Source organism: Varroa jacobsoni, unplaced genomic scaffold (genome assembly GCF_002532875.2).
Source record: "Varroa jacobsoni isolate VJ856 unplaced genomic scaffold, vjacob_1.0 scaffold_767, whole genome shotgun sequence".
In the NCBI taxonomy this organism is placed as follows: Eukaryota; Metazoa; Arthropoda; class Arachnida; order Mesostigmata; family Varroidae; genus Varroa; species Varroa jacobsoni.
In genome coordinates this window covers 133,691-141,721 of record NW_019213669.1, presented here as the reverse complement: position 1 = coordinate 141,721, position 8,031 = coordinate 133,691, and the positions used below count along the sequence as shown (strand labels likewise).

At 36.5% G+C, this 8,031-nt stretch overlaps 1 protein-coding gene and 1 long non-coding RNA gene across 4 annotated transcripts in view; one reads left to right on the top strand and one right to left on the bottom strand.

Annotated features, from left to right (window-relative positions):
- LOC111263454 (uncharacterized) overlaps positions 1-8,031 on the top strand; it is a 38,244-nt gene that overhangs the window by 16,400 nt on the left and 13,813 nt on the right. The window lies entirely within an intron of this gene.
- LOC147753073 (uncharacterized) overlaps positions 3,058-8,031 on the bottom strand; it is a 6,349-nt gene continuing 1,375 nt past the window's right edge. The window contains exon 2 of one of the 2 annotated variants that reach the window (XR_015312325.1): positions 3,058-5,424. This is a non-coding gene — a long non-coding RNA (uncharacterized LOC147753073). The remainder of the gene's footprint in view (positions 5,425-8,031) is intronic. The other variant, XR_015312324.1, reaches the window with a different exon arrangement.

The window sequence follows — 8,031 nt, the reverse complement described above, 5'->3', positions numbered from 1 at the left end:
ACCTAAATCAGACGAACGATTCATTGGCGGGCAAGTCGAATCGCTAACCTCGGACATAACGGCATATTTGACGGAACAAGAGTTTCGCCGCTTCCACTAAATTCTGAAGGCCTTCATTCAGTACTGACTCAGTTGGCAAGTTGGAAAGCTTGATATATTCTAATTTTATAATTTAATAATAATAATAATTTTAATATCTAATATTGATTTGACTTTGTTATTTTTACGTTACAGTGTGTAAAAAGTATCTCCAACCGAACTGGCATCTTTAATATATTTAGACTAAACATGTTTACCATAAAGATCGACAGCTTTTTTTGTTACAAAAGCGTGTCTTTATATTCTAGTAGTAACCCGAAAATTAACTGCCGTTAATGGAGAAGAGAGCTAAAATTGCTTTCTTATCGTGAAACAGGTATATTTATCGTAAATCACTAGGTCTCGATGAAACATCACGTTTTCATACTTCCGCTCCGTCAAAACGATTAAGACAAATAGATAAAATGCAACTCACTCAGCCGATTAAAGTCACAGTGAACTTGTATGCGGCCACGGTATAAGCGAGCGTTTTACATCATAGTTGTTTTTTGCGTTACTTGAAGAAAATAGGAACCTACCGCAGTTGTGTACTGCTGTAAGCAGGAACCTTCCGTAATTACTGAACATCGTTAGCTTTATAGGCAATTTTAGCTTCAAAATATTTGTGGGAGTACCATATTAGAACAAAGAGCCTCCAAAAAGGCTCCAAAAAAATCCACGCGGCAGACGTTCTAGCGAAAATTTGTGAAATTATTTTGCAGACTGAGTTTTTACAGCCAAATAATGCCAAGCTTATATTTATTAGGATGGAGAAGCTGACAAATAAAGTGCATTTGTAGAATGGAACATTCAAGAGTAACTGTTAAAAGCTTCACGTTAACGCAGTGTAACAGAGTGATACATAAGCCGCACATTTAAAACGATAAACAACTTTTCCAGGGCTAAACTTACATTTCAAGCTTAATTATGCAGGTTCTACTCGATTTAAAAACAAGGTTGAGGGCTCTATATATTCTCCTATAGGCTACAAGCGGTATTTAAAAGTTATAGAACATTAACTGATAGTTTTGCTTTTATTATGCAGGCAGAGACACCCTTCTACGAAAAATCAAATCACTGTATTTTATTTTTAACTGTCCAGTAATTTCAATGATGACTAAAATCAATGACTGGAACAAAAACAAAGACAGCCATGGTTTTAATTTTCTAGTGACAGGCTGATTGGTAGTGACAAAGGTAATTAAAAAAAAAACCATATTGACAGTCAGAAGTATATTCCTTGGTGGACTGAATCCCATTGTGGTGCTGCCATGCAGGAAAACAGTGGATTTCCAGAATAATTTTAGAGACTTGTATTCTCAAAATTTACAGCAGGTATATTATATATACGGAAGTTGTGGTACATATGAAAACGCGGCAGGTAACGAATACACGTCAAGTTCTCTACCACATACATAGGATTGCTAAAGAGATTCTTATTCACTATGAAATAATGTTGTTTACATAAAGTCGTAGCTCAATCATAGTACCCAAAGGAATCAAATAGATCCACCGCTTGTTTTACCGCCGAGACAGCTTCCTACACCGGGTTGAAGGAGCCACTGACAACAAATAAATTTTTTGCAGCTTTTGCTTGATCATCGAGAAGATCGTTTTATGCAATCAACAGTACGACGTAGTACCTATGATTATAATCGTTCGATAATGGTACTTTATGTAATTCCTAACATACATAGGCTAATGTCGTTGGAAGTTTGGTTACCGGTGCACTCACATTAGATCTCTTAGTATCCTTCACAATTCATAGGACACACATACTTAGGGACAGAGCCAAAGCCAGCGTTATTAGTGCCGGGTAGTATCCGATCCTGGAACTTTTCTCTAAATATGTGTTCATTTTTCGCCGCACATTGCGTTTAGCTGTCGACATTGTTCCTGTAGTTTGATTGCTCAGCCAATGTGAATAGCGTGTTTTAGGTTAAGTGATACCTTAGGCTTTGTTTACCCTATTTATCAGCAGTAGTTAAAACCATAATAATGTCAATACCTGTATCTCGAATTTTTCGGATTGCTTTTTGATATTCCGTCCAAAAAACAAGGCCAGCCCGCAGTGCAGCGTATCTGATCTGAGAGGGTAGCTGCTAAATGATCCACCTGAAGTATTACACATTCCTAATTACTACAATAACATCGAAACGACATTCGACAAATCCATTCTCATTTTTCTTGATAAAGGTATTACTTTCATCGTTAAGAATCGTGAGTTCGAGCTTATCCAATTATAAAGCTATTATTTACCCACGCCTATGGCGCAAAGATTTACTTTGACAATGAAAACCAAAAGGTATTTAGTGGCAGTGACAATTTCCGCTCCGATATTCCCGTTGCTTTGCGCGCTTTTCATGTGCTTGCTGTTATATTTGAGATAACATCGGGGCAGCTCTATCTGTTTGTACTTGTAAAGCAGCAACCTATTGTTGATAATTATTATGTAATTCTATCGAACCGGTAATGTGTATAGATTCAGCACTCACGTTACAATTGTTTTTTTTTTTTTATGTCAATCCAATAAGTAAAACGATGCCATGCTTTTGTTTTATAAATTGAGCTACCGTTTCGCCCCTAGATGGTAGGTCAATTTTGGACAGACGTTAGCTGTTCAAGTGACCGTACCGAATTTCTCCTTTATCTGTCGAGATCTTCACCTAAAACCATGCTAAATCTTATTGAAAAAAAGTTCCTCTGAATAAAAGATCTCATTCAGTTCAAAGACTTTTGATTAGTTTATATATATATATATATATATATATATATTAAAAAACTAGCAAATGTTTACGTCCCAACGTTTAAAATATTTTTAGCATCAAGGTAGATTCAGTCTAAAGAAAGTTCATAGGTGTAATTTCCCTGGGTCCGTCTCTGTAACTAAAATTGAATTCTTAAACATAACAGTTATAAAAGATGTAATAAACAAACGTGTGTGGGTAAATTATTGATTAACCTATTTATTTAAAAACATCGAAACCCAAAGGTAAAATGTCACCAGTTAGCATACAGTTGGACGCATCAACAGCCGTAGCTTGTTGATTTATATCCATATAATCTTAAAGCTCTCAATACTTGAAAAATAGTGTATCACATATGGCGTGTGCTTTTAAAAGAAACAACGCAAAGGCACGTTTATGAAGGCAAATTAATAGCATGCTATCGATTACGGCTATAGAACAAACAACTGGTAATTTTTCAGAGTTCAAAGCTCCGGCTGATTTCTTAAGCTTTCGCTCAAGTGTCTTATTTCTAACAACGTGCGTTAGGCACCAGACCTAGCTTGGCACATCAGAGCTACGACTGTGGTACGTCACTATTGTAGTTCTGATAGCGTAGATACAGCACTGCCAACTCTTTCATTTACAAAATGTTTCGTTTATTTGCTATGTTACCATTCGCGTCATCTCCTCATGCATACGTTTGTCTATGTATAATAATCATATACTAAATCTTTGTAGTTCCACTATCTGTGGCGAGCGGGCTAGCTGGCGCCACCGTACGAAAGGCGAGACCAATCATCAATATGGTAATGTGTCAGTATTTCGTTTTACTCCCAAGCAATGTGGCGACACCCCGACTATTTCGTAGCATAGCCAAACAAGGACCACCATGACGCACTGAATAATACAGGAAAACATAACGAACAATTGTTTGGTTGACGCTGAAGAGCCTGGGTTATTATTTATGAGTAGACGTTTCACACAGTTATAAAAAGATTGTCTGATAATATATTCTTTTTTGAAAATCTACTTTTATATTTAGATAGACTTACACAAAACTGTATATCTCTAAATGAAAAACAGTTAATATTTACGTAGAAGCAAAAGTCAGTTAACAGAATGCCACAACGACAACACTTGCTATTTTGAGCCGTGCAGTCTTCGGTGCAACTTACACAAATCAGTGCATCTGTTTTTGTACTTTCAATACAATTGTTAGTACAGTTATTAATGTCCATTAATAATTTCATCAATCCAATAACAACCAGACAAATACACGAAAACTGGACCTATTTCCTAATTTTAAAAGTCTGTTTCCATCTGGGAGCCAATTGAAAACGTTCCGCAGATAACTAATTGTATTAATAATATTTCTCAGTGCTGGCTTCGCGCACTCGAGGTACCCACTTACGACACACAGGACAGATAGCCGAAGCGCCCATTAGTACCCATAAGGCAAAATTGGAAGACCCACTCCGATTAAGGCAAGTCACTTGAAAATAGGTGATTACGGGAACATGTTCTCATGACATAAATAACTAACAGCGCTAAAAAAAACGAAAAACAGAGCCATTTAAGCCCTCGTTCGAATATGATTAAAAAAATTCCACCAAATCTCATTGGGCTGTTGGAAATCCCTTATACGAGCATTTTTATATCAAATTTTTTCTGTAAGTTCTCTGCTGTCTTGATTGTAGAGTAACAGATTTGTTATGTTAAGTAGAATTAACGAATACTAAAAGGTTATACACAAGCAAAAATAACAGTAAAGGTTAATTCAGAAACTAATTTTTTCTTGGAGTATTTTCTACTCCACCTCTTTCAAAATGTTCTTACAAATATGTCAGATTAATTTAATTTGCCTGACGCAAAACGTCGCAAGTAACTGACACATGAATTCATTACATTTAGGGTTTCAATTAAAAACCTCCCGCAAGTATTAGTGTCTAGGTTGTGTACGATGATTTTTCACTTCGATCATAGTAATTTAGCCCTGCTGATTTCTTTCTTCTCTTAACCAACTTAGAGCTCTAAGGGCATATTGCTTACATGTTTCGTGGCTTGGAGGCCCAAATGTGTGATAACTTAATTGTTAGAAGGGTGGTTATTTGTTAATCATATAGCCCTTGCAGAATAATAAAAAATAAACAGTCTGTAGGCTGTAACGTCAGCAACTAAGTGATAATCATAAGGCATATGATATATCATGTTCTGCTATTATATATTATATAGGAACATATTTAAGAGCGAACTAAAAGACCAATCCAACAACAGTACGATTGTAACCCTCTGCGGCCTCGTTCACGTTTCAGCTGTAGCGCAAAGCGTCGTAGTACAACGTATTTTCTATTTTTTCAAAATTTGACATTTTACATCATTTAAAGCGGTTGCTGATAGACAGTTTTGAGTCGCGGGCTAAACCCTAAGAAACACCGTCACGTGTTTTGCAACCATCGTTGTTACTGCCACTTTTATTCGAATGAGGCGCTGGACATATTCAGTTAACTGCTTGTAAGCAAGTAGACAGTTTTCTCTGGACGCAACATCAGTGGGCTGTCCTACGTGACGGTTTGTCAATTTTTATCTTTGCGTTTGGCAGATGATTCAGCTGACAAACCTGTAAGCGGCAATGATTAGTGAAAAAATCAGACATTGCTCAGCCCCACCGCAGCATACTATATATACATATCTTATGCCCATCAATGTAATAGATAATCATATATCGCGGTGATCGATCCGAGGCAAATGTGTAATGTCGATCGCGACTTTCGACTTTTTCGCTTAAATTGTTTCTGCGCTCTCTAGTATTGCTGTAGATATTTGTTTCCTGTTTACAATTCGGTTTTTGGCATCAAGTTTAAGTAAAAGTAAGAGATTAATGCGACTGTCGACCAATCGCTTACTATATATCTTTATTTCGTCTTTGTAGGAAGGTTTTCTTAGCATTGCTACCCACATAGGGACTTTATCATAGCCTACGGTCTTTTTATGGCTTTTCCTTGTGTTTAATTTGCTTGATAATGCTAAAGGCCCATGTAAAAATTTTTATATAAGATTCTTGGATTATATTACAATGTTTTCCAAAAAGATGTTCTTTAATTTTTTTAAGTAGGCGTATTATTTGCGCGGTCGTGTTTGATTTTATATAAAATAGTCATACCGTAATTACGTAGAGAGGTCTAGCAAATCTCGAATATAAACTAAATACCTAAAGAAAATAAACCTGATCAGTAAATGTTATTTTAGCAACCCTTTCTCGTTGGTTCAGATGTCGACATCTAAAGCGACGTTTATCGTACACATTGCTGTCTGTTATTTCAGTCTTTAGACTTGAAACGAAAATCCGGATCTAATTCGAGTTATAATAATAATGATGATGTCACATGTGCGCCTGTCCAAGAGTAGTCAAAGCTGTTTTAATATTGATGTTCCCACATTTCGCTTGGCAGACAAAGCTACACTACAAGATCACGATGATCGAGCCTTAATAGATATTTTGGCGCGCCTATGAATTTCCCACAAATGCGAAGCCGTCGCTATATGAAGCCACAATCGAAGAGGGCAAGCCTATGTAACAGAAAAAAAACGATCGAATTAGGTTGCACCAGAACCGGTTTGTCTGCCGGCAAAAAACCCCTGTCATCTCACCTCACATCGCAGAAAGCCGAACGTAGTATCGGATGAATTTTTTTTACAAGATAAGAGAGAGGCTTCACCAAGTGTAACCGTTTATAAAACACGGACGTGTTTTGCATGCAAGTCCCTTCGTAGTATCCAGAAGTTTTTGTTTAACGTTCTCACTGTCTTGCTTTTAAAACTCGAACGTAGCACGAATTTTAGAGAAGAGAACAGCTGTTGGTTTAGACCGGATGTAAAATACTTAGACTTATTTTACGCAAAGATCGATAGCTTGGCTAAAAAAAATCACTAGTATACTGAAAAGTCTTTTCTTTTGGAAATTAGGTCATCAGAGCTCCACATGATTTCGTGGGCGATAGCCAATCGTTGGTCATGATGCACGTAACAGGAATAAATTTATGGTTTAGAATACAAGACAAATATATGTTTAAATAAATGTACACACACAAAAAACGTATTCATCGCTCAATCTGTTTATCATGTGCAATTTCCTCGGTACACTATCCATATGTTGAGCAATTACTCTTGACAGCCTGAACTTCATTTAGGCTCTTGGACAGCTTTCAGCGTTCTTTAGTGGCCATTGCATCATATCCGATTTGTTTGTGGAGCGTTTGTAGAATCCCTAACATTGATGACGCCATGGCAATATAATAGCATAGTAATGGCGTTATCATTAATGACGTAGTTGTATGGGCTACGTTTCAATCGTTGAGCAATCTCACTGTCAGAAAGTCTTCGACCGAGACTTCGACAATTTGAGCTGTCTCAAATTCGCGTATACTAATTCCGTTACCCGTTCAAAGTAGATTGATCCCTTTAAACGGTTATACTCATCGAAAATAATCACAAACCGGAAATACGTCAGCGAATGTCTGACCTATGCCACGTGTCATTATTCAAGGATGCAAAACGTGCAATTTTTTAACAGCACCTGGCGAATGAACGGATCATCAAGGTCTACAAAGCCTACAATTTTGCCTCAACATAACATTGTGTGAATTCCTTAATATTGAAATCAACAGGAACGCCATTGATCCTAAAAAGAAGTCTCTACAGAACGTTACTTAATCCAGTTGATGTTTAAAGCGCACGGTGTCGGCCAAAGTCTATAACTCGAAAATGCCCCGTTGAGGTTACGGGTCGCTTAACTGTGAGGCGACAGAAAATTTGATTTTTAATTAAAATTGATACTTATCTGTCAGCAAAACCTGTTTATTGCATTATAACATTAATCAATAAATTATCAACGGCGTCCGGCAATCTGCAGAAAGACAAGCGATAAATATTTCTAGTTGTGCTACTTGCTGTAAAAGTAGATTGCTTTCTTATGAGGAACAGGTTATTTGAGGATAGAAGAAAAAAAGCTTGTTCTTCGATACTTAAAATGTATTCAATCGTCATATCAACCTCTGTCATAGTGAGGACAAATATGTGTGAGGGGAAACATAATTTATATAACTGCTGGTAATAAAACGGTGTTCTGTATAAACAGGGTTCACGTACAATTATTCTGGTGCCAAAATTATTCTTAAAACTATATATATATATATATATATATATATATATATATATATATATATAG